This window comes from Adiantum capillus-veneris, chromosome 19 (genome assembly GCF_014529385.1).
Source record: "Adiantum capillus-veneris isolate H3 chromosome 19, ASM1452938v2, whole genome shotgun sequence".
Lineage (NCBI taxonomy): Eukaryota > Viridiplantae > Streptophyta > Polypodiopsida > Polypodiales > Pteridaceae > Adiantum > Adiantum capillus-veneris.
Genome location: NC_140949.1, coordinates 146537431 through 146556912, shown reverse-complemented (window position 1 = coordinate 146556912; position 19482 = coordinate 146537431).

Sequence of the window (19482 nt, the reverse complement as noted above, 5' to 3'; positions counted from 1 at the left end):
AATCTCTGTCTCTCTCTCTCCCTCCCTCTCTCTATACACACATGCATCCTCTATCTCTCCCCTCTTCTTTCTTTCTCTATCTCTGTATCTCTCTCTCTCTACCTATGCACACACACTCTCCTTTCTCTCTCTATCCCTCTTCCTCCCTTTCCTCTCTCTCCCCTCTCTACAACGCTAACGCTCACCAAATCTAGGTCAAACGCACTTGAAACATCATGAAACTCATAAGGTACACTCTCCTTGCCTTGAGATCAATATCCTATGGACTGTGACTGTATAACCCACCTCCAACTACCCCTTGCAACAATCGCGTATAAAGACAGGCAGCAAAATAAAAGTTACCATTTTTCATGGCGTATGGTCCTAACATGTAGTCCTACTCACCGTGAACCCATAGGTACAAAGAAGTCACCGAATGGACACCCGATTTGCAAGAAAACTCACCCGGAAGCTTGTAGACGCTCTCTTCGCGTTGTTGTCGAAATCATACACTATTGGCGTCGGAGGGAAGCCCTTGCAGTTGCTAAGGCGGTGGTAGTATCACTTCAGCAATGGGCCTTCCGTAGCGCGTGTCACGAAGAGATCAAGTCACTCTCTCTCTCTCTCTCTCTCTCTCTCTCTCTCTCTCTCTCTCTCTCTCTCTCTCTCTCTCTCTCTCTCAGACTCCACGCACAGAGATAAAATCGATTTGATTAATTCCAAAAAGTTGGGTTTAGGTTACAAAAACTGAATTATATACATTCCTCTACAAGCTCCTTTTTCCATCTCTCTCTCTCTCTCTCTCTCTCTCTCTCCCCTCCTCTTCTTTCTTTCTCTATCTTTGCATCTCTCTCACTCTCTCTATCTATACACATGCACTCTCCTTTATCTCTCTATCCCTCTTCCTCCCTTTCCTCTCTCTCCCCTCTCTACAAGTTCCTTTTTCCATCTCTCTCTCTCTCTCTCTCTCTCTCTCTCTCTCTCTCAGCCGTTCTTTGACCTAGTAGACAACAATTCACTCTTTTGATCATAACTTCTTCATTTGAACTCCGATTTAGGTGATCTATAGACTTTACATGTAGAAAACACAATGGTAATAGTGTGATCAACTATATGTTGTTTTCAGAAGCAACTTTAGAATGCATACAAAACTTTACACTTGGTGAATGGAATCTAGAATCGGATCATAGGATGTTATGTATTGACCTCAAGTGTGGTAAAAGACCCGAGCATGTAGCCTCCAATCATGATGTGAATCATTCGTACCTACGTCTAGACTTCAAACGAGCACTTATATATGCAGATATGGTGGACCAAATGTTAAGCATGACAGAGCATCAAGAGAGCCCAACATTAGAATGCAAGTGGAAAGTATTCAAATAAGTAATTTGCTCTTGTGGAAGGGAATGCTTTTCGGTGAAATACATGTCTTGCAAAAGGTAGCACCAAGAAGAAATGGTTTGATATGGAATGAAGTCAAGCCCGAAAACACTTGCTAAGGTTGGATGCAAGCAAAGACAAGTAAGGTTACTTGGAACATTCACACACACATACAAAGCACTTGTTCAAAAAAAGAGGAGAAGGTGGGAAGTAAAAAAAAAACTTCTTTTAGCGCCAGAGAAAGCAAATGCATGTGGCAAGTTTTGCCAAAATCTAAAAGGCAAGCGTGTTGAGAGCTTTGGTGACTTGACTCTTGAGGATATGTATACTCATTGCAAGAACCTCTATGAGCAACCCAATGTTGATGAGATGGAGTGTTGTAGCTCCCTTCGGTTTATGCCTCCCTTCTTTACCATTAAAGATGTATGTTGCGTGCTTGAGAAACTTGCTACCCGCAAGGCAGGGGACCTTCAAGGTGTCAAGGCTGAAATGATTAAATGGACAAGCAAGAAAACATGATATTGGATATGTGATAGGTTTAACCTTGCACTTCAGCATGACATGCCTCATGATTGGAGTGAAAATTGGATCAAAACTTTGCACAAAGGAGGAGATGTAAACAATGTGAACAACTATCGCACTATAGTGGTTGGTTCTTTGATGGAAAAGTTATTTGGATGTATCATGGAGATGAAGATAAGTGAATGGGCTGAAAATAACGGCAAATGTGCGTTAGGCCAATCAGGTTTTCGAAAGCATCATAGCACTATTGATCACCTTGTCACTCTTCGAGTTCTTATGGAAACGTCTCGATTGAAAGGAAAAAAGTTGTATTGTTGCTTTGTGGATTTCAAGAAAGCTTTTGATATGGTACCGCGAGGAATCTTTGGAGACGTATGCAAAGCCTTCAAGTGCCGAAAGAATTTATGCATGCAGTCTTTCACATCTACCAAAAAGTGATATGTCGACTACGTATGGGAGATGGAATTTTAGAATTTTTTGGAAGCACCATTAGTGTCAAACAAGGATGCCCACTTTCTCCAACCCTCTTTGGGCTACTCATTGATGAATTGGAATGCATGGTTCTTGATTTTATGCAACAAGAAGGCATAGAAGAGGTTAAGATCGGAAATGCGGTGATCATGCTTTTGCTTTATACCAATGATGTAGTGCTCTTGGCACATACATTAGATGATGCACAAAAGCTTATGAGTGTCTTGGAACACTTTTGCCCACATAGCGGGCTGATCGTGAATGGATCCAAAACCAAGGTTATGCTTGTAAAGACCCTCAATGATGAAAATCCATGCATTGTATACAACAATGAGCAACTTGAAGTGGTAGATAGCTTCAAGTACCTTGGCCTTGAGGTTCCATCCAATCATAGATGGAAGGATTGCGCAATGCGTTGCTTGGAAGCCGGAAAGAGGGTTTATTATGCATTTGAGAACACGTGCAATGTTGGAGATATCAAGTGTTGGGATCTCAAAAAGTACCTCTTTGACACATTGGTGACACCGGTGCTTCTTTATGGGGTGGAGATGTGGGGTGGTAGCATCGGGAAGTCTACTTGGAAAGAGTTTGAGAATGTCCAAAAGCGTTTTTTCACTAACTTTCTCCAAGTCAAGACACAAACACCCTACATGCTCTTACTTCTTGAGTCCGGATCGCTTCCCATTGAGGTCTTGGACATGCAAAGGGTTGCGGAGTACATGCTTAAGACACAACATAGCTCTTTGTATCGACTTCCTAAAATTGCTTATGAAGCAAGTGAAAAGGTCCAAAAGACATGCAAGAGTAAAATACTAAGTTCGGGGTGGATGCTTGACATCAAGAAATGGTTTGGAAGATGGGATGCATGTCACTTGGTCAAGGATGCGTCGATTGACTCCCAAGTTAATGAGGCTTTCTTACAACGCCAATGTATCACGGCTTGGGAGAAATCTGGAGGTTCTCGCTTCAGCCATTACACCACACACATTGCCCCAAACTACAAATCTCTCTTCTTCTCCGAGCGTGGTAACCGAACCCAGCCCTACATCCTTGAGCCCATCCCATTGAGTGTGATATTCACCATTGCCTCCATTCATCTTAGCACCCATTCTCTACGCTGCGAGATAGGACGTTGGGGCACTGGCGAGGAGTCTCATCGACTTTGCACCTTATGCCCTCATCAAGTGCGAGAGAGTGAGTACCACACACTACTTGAGTGCTCAGCTTTTGACCATATTAGGTCCTCTTTTCCCCAGATATTCAGCCATGAGCTCTCCCTACATACCTTCCACTCCCAACCACAATGTGAACTCTCTATTGCGATGCTCATTTCATCCATTTTTGAGCATCAAGAGTCACTTATGACCTCCACTCACACCATGTGACATGTTCATTTGGTCCCATAGGTCATATTTGACCTCCGAGGACGATAATAGAACTATCTATCTCTCTCTCTCTCTCTCTCTCTCTCTCTCTCTCTCTCTCTCTCTCTCTCTCTCTCTCTCTCTCTCTCTACCTGGGGCCATCCACAGCCCACGTGGCTAGCAACGAGGACTGCCATGTAGACGGGACTATCCGTGTGGCAAGTCATAGAAGACTACCACGTAGACGAGACTATCCGTGTGGAAAGCCTATGTGCTTGCCACGCGGATAGTCCCGAATTCGTGGCAGTCCTCATGGTTGTTCACGTGGGTTGCACGCGACCAACAGTCCACGTGGACGGCCCCGCAGGCGAAGCAATCCGCACGGTGAGAGAGAGAGAGAGAGAGAGAGAGAGAGAGAGAGTTCTATTGTCGTCCTTGGAGGTCAAATATGACCTATGGGACCACCTTCATATACTGAGGCCACCTTGGATTCCAACTGTTCTTTATGACTCCCTCCCACCGTTTTTTCGTCCAGTGCCTCTTCCATAATTTGTTGAGGGGGCTACACCAATTAGCCTCGTGCATTAATGCATGGTAAATGCCTTTAGAATGTGGTCTCCAAAAGAGGGTATTCCCGGGCCATCTCCAAGCGTCCCATTCAAACTTGGATTTACAAATTGGCAAATGAACATGTCACATGGTGTGAGTGGAGGTCATAAGTGACTCTCGATGCCCAAAAATCACTGAAATGAGCGTCGCAATAGAGAGTCCACATCGTGGTTGGGAGAGGAAGGTATGTAGGGAGAGCTCATGGCTGAATATATGGGAAAAAGAGGACCTAATGTGGTCAAAAGCTGAGCACTCAAGTAGTGTGTGGTACTCACTCTCTCACACTTGACGAGGGCATAAGGTGCAAAGTTATATGGGGAAAAGAGGACCTAATGTGGTCAAAAGCTGAGCACTCAAGTAGTGTGTGGTACTCACTCTCTCGCACTTGACGAGGGCATAAGGTGCAAAGTCGATGAGACTCCTCGCCAGTGCCCCATGTCATGTCTCGCAGCGTAGAGAATGCGAGCTAAGATGAATGGAGACAATGGTGCGGATCGCACTCAATGGGATGGGCTCAAGGATGTAGGGATGGGTTCGGTTATCGCGCTTATAGAAGAAGAGAGATTTGTAGTTTGGGGCAATGTGTGTGGTGTAATGGCTGAAGCGAGAACCTCCGGATTTCTCCCAAGCCGTGATACATTGGCGTTGTAAGAAGGCCTCATTAACTTGGGAGTTGATCGACGCATCCTTGACCAAGTGACATGCATCCCATCTTCCAAACCATTTCTTGATGTCAAGCATACTCCCCGAACTTATTATTTTGCTCTTGCATGTCTTTTGGACCTTTTGACTTGCTTCATATGGATTCTAGGAATTCGATATAAAGGGCTACGTTGTGTCTTAAGCATGTACTCCACAACCCTTTGCATGCCCAAGACCTCAATGGGAAGCGATCCGGACTCAAGAAGTAAGAGCATGTAGGGTGTTTGTGTCTTGACTTGGAGAAAGTTGGTGAGAAAAAGCTTTTGGACATTCTCAAACTCTTTCCAAGTAGACTTCCCATTGCTACCACCCCGCACCTCCACTCCATAAAGAAGCACTGGTGTCACCAATGTGTCAAAGAGGTACTTTTTGAGAGCCCAACACTTGATCTCTCCAGCATTCCACATGTTTTCAAATGCATAATAAGCCCTCTTTCCGGCTTCCAAGCGACGCATTGTGCAATCCTTTCATCTATGATTGGATGGAATCTCAAGGCCAAGGTACTTGAAGCTATCTACCACTTCAAGTTGCTCATTGTTGTATACAATGCATGGATTTTCATCATTGAGGGTCTTTACAAGCATAACCTTGGTTTTGGATCCATTCACGATCAGCCCGCTATGTAGGCAAAAGCGTTACAAGACACTCATAAGCTTTTGTTCATCTTCTAAGGTATGTGCCAAGAGCACTACATCATCGGTATAAAGCAAAAGCATGATCACCGCATTTCCGATCTTAACCTCTTCTATGCCTTCTTGTTGCATAAAATCAAGAACCATGCATTCCAATTCATCAATGAGTAGACCAAAGAGGGTTGGAGAAAGTGGGCATCCTTGTTTGACACCAATGGTGCTTGCAAAACATTTTGAAATTCCATCTCCCATACGTAGTCGATATATCACTGTTTGGTAGATGCGGAAGACTGCATGCATAAATTCTCTCGGCACTTGAAGGCTTTGCATACGTCTCCAAAGATTTCCTCACGGTACCATGTCAAAAGCTTTCTTGAAATCCACAAAGCAATAATACAACTTTTTTCCTTTCAATCGAGACGCTTCCATAAGAACTCGAAGAATGACAAGGTGATCAATAGTGCTATGATGCTTTCGAAAACCTGCTTGGCCTAGCGCAAGTTTGCCGTTCTTTTCAGCCCATTCACTTATCTTCATCTCCATGATATATCCAAATAACTTTGCCATCAAAGAACCAACCATTATAGTGCGGTAGTTGTTCACATTGTTTACATCTCCTCCTTTGTGCAAAGGGTTTGATCCAATTGTCACTCCAATCATGAGGCATGCCATGCTAAAGTGCAAGGTTAAACATATCGCATATCCAATATTGTGTTTTCTTGCTTGTCCATTTAATCATTTCAGCCTTGACACCTTGAAGGTCCCCTGCCTTGCGGGTAGCAAATTTCTCAAGCGCGCAACATACATCTTTAATGGTAAAGAAGGGAGGCATAAATGGAAGGGAGCTACAACACCCCTTCTTATCAACATTGGGTTGCTCATAGAGGTTCTTGCAATGCGTATACATATCCTCAAGAGTTAAGTCACCAAAGCTCTCAACATGCTTGCCTTTTAGATTTTGCCAAAACTTGCCACATGCATGTGCTTTTTCTTGCGCTAAAAGAAGTTGTTTTTTGACTTCCCACCTTCTCCTCTTTTTTTGAACAAGTGCTTTGTATGTGTGTGAATGTTTCAAGTAACCTTCCTTGTCTTTGCTTGCATCCAACCTTAGCAAGTGTTTTCGGGTTTGACTACATTGCATGTCGAGCCATTTCTTCTTGGTGCTACCTTTCTTAGATCTTTTGCAAGACATGTGTTTCAATGAAGAGCATTCCCTCGCACAAGAGAAAATTACTTATTTGAATACTTTCCACTTGCATTGTAATGTTGGGTTCTCTTGATGCTCTGTCATGCTTATCATTTGGTCCACCATATTAGCATAAATAAGTGCTCGTTTGAAGTCTAGACGTAGGTACGAATGATTCACATCATGATTGGAGGCTACATGCTTGGGGTCTTTTACCACACATGAGGTCAATGCATAGCATCCTATGATACGATTCTGGATTCCATTCACCAAGTGTAAAGATTTGTATGCATTCTATAGTGGCTTTCGAAAACAACATATAATCGATTACACTATCACCATTGTGCTTTCTACATGTAAAGTCATTGGTGCCTTGCCATAAAGATACACCATTTGCAATGAGCATTTCGGTACTATTGTACATATGTAAAAGTGACTTTCCATAGTGATCCAATTCTTTTGCATCATTAGAACTTCGATTATACATGTATGAGTCATCCATTCTTCTTGACACATACGGCATGTCAACTTGTTGTGTGTCGTGTTGTAACCTATTTGTGTGAGCATTTATGTCTCCAAAGACAATGACTTCACCTTGGTCCTTGTAATGAGCAATGTCTTCCTCTAGTTCAACAAAGGGCTGATCTCTATCCATATCCAAGCGAGCATAAAAGTTGGAGGCATAGTGAGGAATGTAGCAACCAACCACAAACATGACTTGACCATTGGGTAGGCTGATTTTCAGCCATAAGTAGCGTTTATACTTATCTTCTTTGACAATGGAAACATCTTTCAAACCCTTTTTGATCATATATGCTATACCTCCTTGGCCTCTACGTTGCTTTGCATTTTTGGTCCACTCAAAGAATGCACATCATATTTGTCAAATCCAAGAATTCATTGCGCATCATGCTCCCATGTTTCGACAAGAAGTATCACATCGGAGTCATTGGTAAGCTCATCAATGTCAATTCCCGCATTCCATGGATAGCAGTTACAATTCCAAAAGCTTATTCGCAAGCGTGAGTTGGTCTCATAGATCATGTGTCCCTATTTGTTGGGTGGACTTGATCCTCCTCAAGTGACTTTTCTTCTTGAGATGACACCTTGACCTTCTTGGTTCTTCTCTCATATGCTTTGCGACGTACATTTTGTTGCATAAGAGTGCGATCCGAGGTAGATCCAACTATTGTCAACTATGATCTTTCTCTTTACCTCATCAGCCATAGTACATACAATAGGTCTTTCTCCCAAGCAAGGGACTCCTTGTTTTCCAACTCGATGTGCACCATAAGCCATGATTCTAGACATGCTAACGTGTGTAGCAAAAAACTCTTCAATAGCAACCGCAAGAGATTGGGGTGTTTCCATGCTTTCCTCCTTGATTCCACGAATAACGATGTTCTTCGAGCATTTTTGCCGTTCTTGCAATTCTTTGATGTCCACATTCTCTACATTCTTTGCTTGCACAACGGCATGTATGATAGGAGATGTAGAAACCACATTATCCTTACATATATCAGCCCATGATTTGGATGCATTTCTCATCTCACATACATCATGTTGTATAGTATACCGTTTCCTCTTTCAATACACAATCACTCTCAGCTTTGCTCAAGCGCTCTTTCAATACAATCATGTCCACAAGAGAGCGCTTACATTCTTGAACTTCATTCTCAAGATGCACCAAGCATGTTGTTTGCTTTCAAGAACCTTCTTAAGGTGCTCATTCTCGACAACAAAAACTCTTAAAGTACCATTCTCCATTGCAAGTGCGCGCAACTCTTCACCTTGCTTGTTGACGGTTTCTTGTAATGAGATCAAGTAAGCCATGATCATTGATTCCGTTGTTGTAGATGATGTGGTTGGATTAGCATCCAAATTCCTTGGAGATTTTGCATCATTCTCCATGGCGAGTGTGGATTTTCCACCCTTGCGAGTTTTGTCTGACATTGCCTTCATGTCGGCAACAAAAACGCAAAGTTTTGACAGTTTTTTCAGTTCTGAGATGCTGCTACAGCAAAGCCTTCCATTGCTCAAAAAAATTATGTCTTTATTTCAATGCATAGAGGGATTCGTGCTCTTCAATTGAAGCTATAGATCACCTAATTCGGAGTTCAAATGTAGAAGTTATGATCAAAAGAGTGAACTGCTGTCTACTAGGTCAAAAAACGGCTCACAGAGAGAGAGAGAGAGAGAGAGAGAGAGAGAGAGAGAGAGAGAGAGAGAGAGAGAGAGAGAGAGAGAGAGAGAGATTATTATCGTCCTCGAAGGTTCAATTATGACCTATGGGACCAAAGTTACATGTGATGTAGTACGTGTATGGCTCATGAGTGACTCTCGATGGGAGTCGCAATGGAGAGCCCACATTGTTGCTAGGAGAGGAAAGCATTAAGGTCTAAGTCATGGCTGAAAATATGGGAGAAGCAAGTTTGGATGTGACCAAAAGCTGAACACTCTAGTAGTGTGTGGTACTCAGACTCTCAAACTTGCAATAAGCATAATGTGCACAATTGATTTGACTCTTCTGTGTCTCGCATTGAAGGGAATGGAAGCTAAGCCGAATGGCTACGATAGTGTGTATCATTGACAAGGGGATAGGCTCAAGCATGTAAGTGTGAGTATGGTTTCCTCTTTTAGCGAAGAACAAGGTTTTGTAGTTGGGGGCAATATGGGTGGTGTAATGTATGAAGCGTGACCCACCGTTTTCTCCCAAGCCGTAATACATTGGCATTGTAGAAAAGCTTCATTCACTTGGGAGTCAATTGAAGAATCATGTAGAAAGTGTAGTGCATCCCATCTCCCAAACCACTTCTTTATGTCTCGCATCCATCCTGTGCTCAAGATCTTGCTTTTATGCGTCTTTTGAACTTTTTTTGCTTTCTTCCCATGAAATTGTAGGAAGTCGATGTGAGGGGTTTCGATGCATCTTTATCATGTACTCCACAACCCTTTCCATGCCCATAACCTCAATTGAAAGAGATCCCGACTCAAGAAGTAGGAGCGTATATGGTGTTTGTGTCTTAACTTGGAGAAAGTTTGTAAGAAAACGCTTTTGGACATTCTCAAACTCTTTCCAAGTAGACTTTGAGATGCTCCTGCCCCACACTCAACTCCATAAAGAAGAACGATGTCACCAATGCATCAAAAAGATACTTCTTGAGAACCCAACAATTGATGTTTCCCGCATTATACATATTTTCAAATGCATAATATGCTCTCTTTCCCGTTTCCAAACGATGCATAGCACATTCATGCCACTTGTGATTGGATGGAACCTCAAGGCCAAGGTACTTAAAGCTCTCAACAACTTCAAGTGTCTCATTGTTGTACACAATGCATGGCTTCTCCTTATGGTTGGTTTTCACAAGCATAACCTTTGTTTTGGATTCATTCACAATCAGCCCACTATGCAAGCAAAAGTTCTAAGGGACAACCATAAGCTTTTGTGCATCTTCTAAAGTGTGTGCTAGAAGCACTACATCATCTGCATACAACAAAAGCATGATTACCACATTGCAAATAGTGACCTCTTCAATGCCTTCTTTTCGCATAAAGTCAAGTACCATTTGTTCCAATTGATCGATGCATAGACCAAAGAGAGTTGGTGACAACGGACATCCTTCTTTAACCCCAATAGTGCTTACAAACAATTCTGAAATTCCTCTTCCCATGCGCAATTGACACATGACATTCTCATAGATTCGAGAAACCGCAAGCATGAACTCACTTGGCATTGGAGTTCTTCCATCCTTCTCCACAAAGTGTTACGTGGAATCATATCGAAGGCTTTCTTAAAGTCCACAAAACAACAATACAATCGCTTGCCTTTCAACCGACTTTCCTCCATAAGAACACGAAGAGTGACAAGATGATCAATGGTGCTATTGCATCGACAAAAACTTGCTTGTTGTCATTATCTTCAGTTCAATAAATCAATTTCATCTCCATTATGCACCCAAACAACTTTGCCACAAGAGACCCAGTCATTATAGTCCGGTACTTGTTTCTATTCTTTACATCCCCTCCTTTATGCAAAGGCTTAACCCAATTAGTACTCCATACGTTATGGTTGCTAGTATGGCAGATCAATAGAGTAAGATAAATCATGTCTATGACGTTTTTTGGTTGTTCATTAAGTTTTAATCCTTCTAAAGTATCAATCCTCTCGTTGCTATTGTCTTAGTAATGTGTGTGCTAACTTATGGTTATGCCATTTCAATATTTTTTCCTTCATATTTCTTGAAGCAAGGAGCTCTCTAAAGTTGTAAAACTTATCTTATTGATGATCCTTGGTAACACATATACTACATCATTATCACAACCAAGAATTGCCATATGAAATTCTAACATCTACTCGCCCATCTAGCTTGACAAACCCTCAAGTCTAGTTGGGTGAAAAAGTACTTTAAAGTATGGTGATTTGTATTCACTTTAAACTTTCCACCATAAAGGAAATGACCCCATTAGCATCTATCTCTCTCAATGGATCCTTTTTTAATATAAAGAAATCATTTGTAGGATGGATACTATTGTGTGTGTGTGTGTGTGTGTGTGTGTGTGTGTGTGTGTGTGTGAGAGAGAGAGAGAGAGAGAGAGAGAGAGAGAGAGAGAGAGAGAGAGAGAGAGAGAGAGAGAGAGAGAGAGAGAGAGATTAAATATGCATTGCGATGCATGCATGCCTCTATATGTAGTTTGTTTTGATGTTTTTCTTTCAACTCCAAGATTTTGACCTTTTAACTTGGACTGATGCGTAAGCTATGATATTTTTTTGAATGATTGTGGTAGTGCTAAGGTGGGGAGACCACCTTGAAATGCTAGGTGGTTGCCTATTAAACCCATACGGGTGCGAGAAAAGGGCAATGGGGTTATATATGACACATTATGGTCTCTCTCCAAGCATCACAAGGAGCTCCTCCAAGGGAGAGGACGGCGATTAGTTGGTGGGCTTGTTGCGCACACGGTGATGGCGAGCTGCTATCTTGGTTGTGGTCATTTGTTGCCATCGACGGTTGGGCCATCGTCTTGCCTACTTAACAAGGGGGTTGTTCCCATGTTGAGCGCCCAAAAAGGGCCTAATTACTTTTGAGGTATGAGTTGAGAGGCAATGACACACTTGCCCATCGTTGGAAGTCAAGTAAAGTGGAGCCCTAAATTTGATTTTATATATATTGCATGAGCATGCAAAGAAGATAAAAACACACATTTTGCGGGTAGATAAAGGAGAGATTCTTGTTGGAGGAAGAGGAGCACATGTGTTTTGCTAAGTTTTGGGGAGGGAGAGTGTGGGAGAAAATGGCTCAAAGATGAAGTAGAAGAAGAAGAAGATGATGATATGTCTTCCCACAATGTGTACACTTGTTGTTCCTATAGCAATTTTTTGAAATGTGTCCAAGCTTCATATGAGTGGCATTTTGTGAAGTTATCTAGAACTTTCTAGCTGTCATCACATGCAAAGTTTATGGTTGCTAGGTAGTGTCCCTACATGGTAGTGCACCTTGGTGCAATTTTTCTTGCATAGTATACTAGGTTTTATGCGATGCTTTCTTTTAAGATTGTCTTCATACCCAGATTCCTGCATCATAAAGTAGCACTTGTAACCATAATAGCTCACATGTTGGCACTACATCCGTCATTAATACAATTTGTGCTTGATCAAACAATCGTGGGTTGCTACTTCCTACTCCCAAAACTATGATGAGAATGGGCTCTAGCCTATGAACCAACCCTTAAGATACACACAACATGAGATTACATGAGATGAAACGATATGATATGCAATGGTCATTTGGTGCATGTATTGACTTCCCAAATGAGCCCCTAAATCTACCCTCTTTCTATGTATACTCCTGCACATGCTTGTGAACTCTTGTGATTTGGACTTCTTCTTTATCAAAGCTCATCTCGATGGATGTGTAGTATCCCATACTTTCATCAATGGCTAAAAGGTGTGTTTGATTAATCTTGATACGAGCATTTTCCTATGCTTTAAATTACTACATTTTCTCACGTGCTTTAGCTTCAATTTTGATTATCATAATCAACAATCATTTTGAGCTTCACTTGCATTACTATGTGTGTGATTAGTGCCTCTAACATCATCTTTTATTTGAGCAACTAAGGGTCGAATTCACACTCGATTATCCCTTCTTAATTGCCTTATTATTCTAAGGTGTGTGAGAGTCCTTGTTTTCTTATAATGAAAATACTTATTTTAGGTCCCTGTCTGTATGCTTTGTCGTACGTGTCGAAGCTGGGAACTTGCCTGTGCACTGTGTGTGAGCCTAGAAAGGCTACAAACACACAACTAGTAAGAGCCTAGCAAGCTCAAAGGGGCAGGGGTGTGTCACTCACCATTCAATGCTTCCATCGTGAAGGATCCTGTGCTGCAAAGAAGAAGGAGCCACCGTCAATGCCGCGCTCAATCGCCTTGCTGCCGCCGCAATGCTCGATCACTCACTCTCTCTCTCTCTCTCTCTCTCTCTCTCTCTCTCTCTCTCTCTCTCTCTCTCTCTCTCTCTCTCTCTCTCTCTCTCTCAAGCACACACACACACACACACATACACACACACACACACCTGTGAGCACACGAAGAAGAAGGAGACAGAGATGGAGCAAGAGCACTCCTTAGCTTACACCTCAGAGAATGAGGATCCTGTGCTGTGAAGAAGAAGGAGCCACCGTCAATGCTGCGCTCAATCACCTTGCTGCAATGCTCGATCACTCACACACACTCTCTCTCTCTCTCTCTACCGCAATGCTCGATCACTCACTCTCTCTCTCTCTCTCTCTCTCTCTCTCTCTCTCTCAAGCACACACACACACACACACACACACACACCTGTGAGCACACGAAGGAGAAGGAAACAGAGATGGAGCAAGAGCACTCCTTAGCTTACACCTCAGAGAATGAGGATTTTTAGGTCAAATGGACCTTTTATAAGAGTTCGATCCATTCACACATCGGTGCCCACAGTGGGGCCGGTCATTGCAAAACTATTTTAAAAGTAAGATAAATGGTGCGCCTCTCATCAGTGATCACCTACACACCTATTGGACCAACAAGTCCGGTCCATGACTCAATCAAATAAATAATATGCGTCCGTCGAAGGTGATAGGGTGTCTGTGAGGGTTAACATGTCCCCCTTCCTGATGTAGATTCTATCCTCGGAAGCTATTGAGATGAAGCCCGTTCATCGAGGTGGAAGAGCATCCGAGATTGAATGTCCATAGCCTTCTTCAATCACTTCAAAAATCAACCAAAATTGGCACAGTAATTGTATTCTCATATACAATTCAAAAGCATATGCAGTTGTAAGCACACAAACTGATTGGTAGCAGAATGTTAAACAATTTGTCAACAGTAAACATTAAACTATAATATAATCAAACTCATAAACAAGTCTAAAGGTAAAAAATTAAACAAGTCTGTGGTCGCTAATGGGTCGCTAATTTAACGGTCGAAAGGCACTAGAGGTCAACTATTAATACCATGGGCAAGCTTCTCAATTTTCTCTGGTCAATTAAACTATTTAATTGCGAGAGCCAAGAATTTCATATCCGAGGGCTGGACTAGAAACTATACCTAGAAGACCTTGTAGTTAAGCTACTATTTTAGGAATTACTCATGAAATCATCGCTTGACTTATTTTCTTTTCTTTGACCCCCCAAAGGATTTTCACATTGATTCAATTTTGATGTGTGTGCTTATTTTGTATGCCTTGGGTTTTTTGCTTTTCAAGGAAAAGCGGCCACACTGGGAACCTCTAAGGCTCTAGTACCATAGGCGATACATGTAGGTGAAGTACCAGATCAAGCTGGGATTTCTCTTCTAGATTAAGATTTTACATTGTGGCACTTTTGGTTTTTTTTGTTTGTTCGTTTTTAGCATTTTGATTTTGTAACATAGGGACTTAGCCCACTAGAAAGCCCTAGTACATTGCACACAATGCTGCCTAAATTGGATTAAGAACCTAAGTAACCATTGATTATTAGGAAGGCATTCCCCATGGGATTAAGAGAAGATCTCTAATTCCTAACTTGGTCAAACTAGCTTAGTTAGACTTCTTGATTCTGAAACCTAGACAAGGGATTATGACAGGAAATTACATAGAATCTAATGTTTAATCTAAGAAAATGTGTGCAATATTGTGCTACCAATCACATTTAAAGCAGACAAACATGGATGCAAAAACAAAGACAAGGGACAATGCTAATGGTCAAGAAACACCTGTTTGTGTTGATGATCGCGCTTGATTTGAAGAGTGAATGAGAGAAAGATTCAATGAAGTTTCAAATCCTAACAACAACAACACGTTCCTGTACACACTAGAAAACACAAGAAATACCTCTAGAAGGCACATCACTGGGAAGAGGCACCAACCTTTATTGAACACAATCAAACAACATGAGGAACCCTAACCTAATTATTTGCACTCCCCCTAGAGAGCCAAGGGAACATGATATTATAGAGTGTAGAGGTAACCCTAAGTCTAAACCCCTATCTTCATCATCGTCGAGAAAAACAAATTCATCACCCGTGAGATCATATGTGCCATCCGTGTAATCATGTAAATCTTCTTCATCAGTAGAGGCACCAATGTTTACTAAGAAGGTCACTAGACATCTATAATCATCTTGGTCAAAAGGGTAGTCTTGTGCAATGGGAGAGACGCTCTCTACTAAGTATGGATCAGTCGTGGTCAAGAGACGTATCAACCATTCTAACTCCTCGAAATTCCTCTCACATGCTACTGTACCTACCAAATCCCATTCACAGGCAAGCACCGGAAAGACTATGTGAAACACTTGTGAAAAGTAAAGAGGGTACCTCTCACCCAAGGTAGGAGTGGATGACTCTAGAGTACTAGCCATATTTGTACACACAGATAGATGATGGTTAGAGTACAAATATTATAAGGGTTGTGTCAAAAGGTGGTGTCCTTGTGCATATTGTGTTTTTATGATTTTGTGTCATATGTAGAACTTATAAGTTTCCAGATTATTGTTTGGTGGCTCTTGATCTTTTACTTTTTTGTCTTGTTCTTGTGAGTATAAGGCTTTATATATACATTCCCTAAGATTGGGGGATTGAGAGGTCATGGAGGAAGGTTAAGAGGGGAGTGAGTGAATGATGAATGTCAGCAAACACTCCCCCCTTCCTTGGGTAGATCATACCTTTTGGAATGATGTCGTTACCTTTTGAAACCAATTGTTCAAAGTCGTCATGGGTGAAGACTTTGACCAATATTTTTCGACCACCCTAAGCATTTTATGTAGTTGCAAGGGTGGTAAGGTACTCTCCCATGATTTTATTTGCAACGGAGGTGAAAACTCTTTCTTGTTTGTATGGATATGTACAATGGTAGGTGGAGGTTGTGTCAAAGCTTCTATTTCTGTATAGAACTATATGAAGAGCAAGAAGCTTCATTCGTTGGTTGAGCTGAGCAAAACCAGCCTTTCTTGCTTGGGAACCCATACTAGCTTTGGATCCAGTGTATAGTGTTCTGTGATTTTTCCTTTCCCACGATCTTTCATCGGCTTTGTCATCACAGGATTTGACTCCCATGGGTCAGGTGACAGGTAAGAACACAATTTACATTTTGGCACCCAGATTTGATCATTTCCTTGATAGTAGCCTTGGGCTTCCAATAGTCATTTAGGAATCCAATGACACATTTTCTTACATTTCTAGGAGCAAGTGGGGCGTTTCTTACAAGGCTCCTGTTTTTTTAGCATTAGCTACGATCGCTAAAGAAGCTTTAGGACCCACTTGTATGTTTTCTTAGTTATTTTGCGATGGGTCTTATGTGTCTCAAGCTTTGTTTCAACTGTAGAAGTTGAAGCTCTAGAGAGTTGGGCTATAGGGACATATGGTTCAACCTCCTGGACATGCACTATTTTGGGTTTTATTTTCTCAGGAGGTAATATTTCAGGGACTATGGCTTGAGTGACAGAACTAAGAGTTTGCATCTGCGTTGTGACACTCCCTGTCTCCCAATCAATAGTGCATTTGATTGCTATCATCCACGTGCATCCTAGGTGTATATTACCTTCCATAGTTTCAACAGATAAGACCAAAAAGTCTTGGGCTACAACCCCGTGGTCATAACTGATAGAAGTGTGCCAGATACCAAAAATCGTAGTTTTTTTCTTGTTGACATCCTTGACTTGGATAGTATTCTCAGATAGAGATGGATTTCCCAACTGACACCACACCCCATATGACAACAGATTATATTTAGCACTCGTGTCTAATAAGGGGTTATATAGAACTTTCCCATAGGTGTTATTTAGTTCAATAGGGTATCGTAGAGGTGTGACAGAGTCCAACCAATCATTCTCTGTTTCAAAGTGGAATGCATGTGTAGCTCCAAGGTTAGCCTCTCGTTGGCGTCTTATGCGTTGTTGTCGCTCCTTAGCCTCAGCTTGAGCTTGTATCTTCTTCAATTTTGTTTGTGCCTTGGCTGCCTTTTTTTTAATGGATGGCACGTAGCTCCTCTTGGATTAAAGGATCATGATATCTTTTAAATTTGCTCCCATTGAGGAATCCAACGATTTGTTGGGGGTTCCATCGTTGCGTAGCTCCAATGACCAACAAAATTATCAATTCGGAGGGATGAGCTACCGGGCTAGGGCATGGAAACACTCGCACGATTAGTGAGCTAATCATGGCAACACGAATGGTTAACTCTATGAAGTGAGCTTCTCGGCCTATGGAGGAGCTAAGCCACATGAAGGGCAATCTCCACATCCACTTCTCTTCAACTCTAATCACCTCTAATCAACCCAATCACACACACTAACAATTGCAAGATGCACACAACATTAATCCTATCATGCAACACACTAATGGCAAGCACACACACACAGATCTATCGAGCATCACACTCCAATCAAACCTACATGCATACACAAGCAAAAGAGGGCAATCACACAAGATTAGAGAGGGATTAACCACTAATTAGTTAAGATCTAGCTAATCAAAGCATCATAGGCAATCATAAGAAGCATGAGAGAGGCATAGTGAAAGAGAATTACATGTTGATTAGTGTTAACCAAGTCACATGGGCAAGGAGAAGCTCAAGGACTGCATAGACACACACCTCAAGAGCTCTCACCAAAGAGTGCTCTCAACAAATGAGCTTGAGAACCCTAATTACTTTTATACACTGCCTTATATACCTAGGTTAAAAATATGCAATGTCCAGGCATCCAAGGCCTTTAGGACTTCACCACTACTGAATCTGTAACATAGGCACACTAACTGACCTGTTCTTTATAGCTTGGAACTCCCATTGAACTCGTAACACATGAAAATACTATAATGGCTTGAAATAAATCGGGAATTTACAATACATGACCATTTTGAAAAAATGGGAACTCCAATCTTTACTGCTTCTTTATTTTGATCTTCAATGTGCATTCGTACGTTTTCGGTCTTTAGCAGCTTCTGTTAACTGACGTTGACTCAGTTAACATTCCCCCCTTCTGATTTTAGTGCCCGTCCTTGAGCACTGTTGAAAAGTGTCCGTGGAGGTTGTGGAAGGTTTTGATTGGTTGTTGATGGGGTGGTCGTCTTCATTTTTCGTTGAATTTGTTGATGAGGTTCAATTTGTTGCAGCATTTTCATTGGTCCAAATATGTCTGTTGTGAGAGATGATGTTGCATTTGTCCGTTGTAATAGCATAATGATGAGGTTGTATTTATAAAAAGTATGTACAAGGGAAGTAGAATGATGAGGTTCTAAATTAGGGTCTAATACCTAAATGACCAAAGGGAAAAAAACCAGTGGAAAAAAATTCCTTTGGGATACATGCATTATTGGAGTACTTATTAGCATGGGAAATATGAATAAAGTACTCAAGGGATTATTTCCTCATAGATATGGAATTAAAAAGGCAACAAATATGGGAGGGTAGCATGATGGAACATTGGTTTTCCTATTGTAGTCCACTCAAGGTGCATAGGTGGAAGCAAAAAAGAGTGTCTAATGCATATGTCCAATGATGGGACATCCTATTTATGCATACACAGAAATGCATGGAAAAAAATATGCTGTGCAAGAAGGATTTTGAGGGGTTCTTCACAAAGATGGTATAGCTATAAAAGCACATGACATGGCTTTGCAAGCTGGCACCCCTTTAAGAATGGTTTTCGTTGAGACGAGGATATGTGCTCTCATCTTACTGTGCACTATGCGTGAGTGTTGGACTCTACGACACTCCACCAATTGTAAGTTAATAGACTTCGACTCTTATGCTTATCTCATCCAGCATGAGAAACATGACTTAGATATGCTCAACTCTTCCAGCTTGAGCGTAAGCTTAATAACTATGACTCTTAGCACATAGTTTATTAAGACACGAAGCTTTGGGACTAATGCTTTGCTCATTTTATGGCTCAGCAGCCCGACTTTGACTATGCCAAAGAGTGTTTTTTGCACCTTGGCGACTTGACTTTTTACATTCTTGTGCTTACTAGAAACATTTCTTCAGGTAAAAGTAAGCTTGAATCCTCAAAAAGAGGATTAGTGAAGGACCAAGTTGGCATTGAAGATTTCTTTTGCCATACCTGTTTTATCATCTTTGAATTTGCATTTGCATTGGTTGGGTTGTCCTTCTTTGACTGTGAAGAC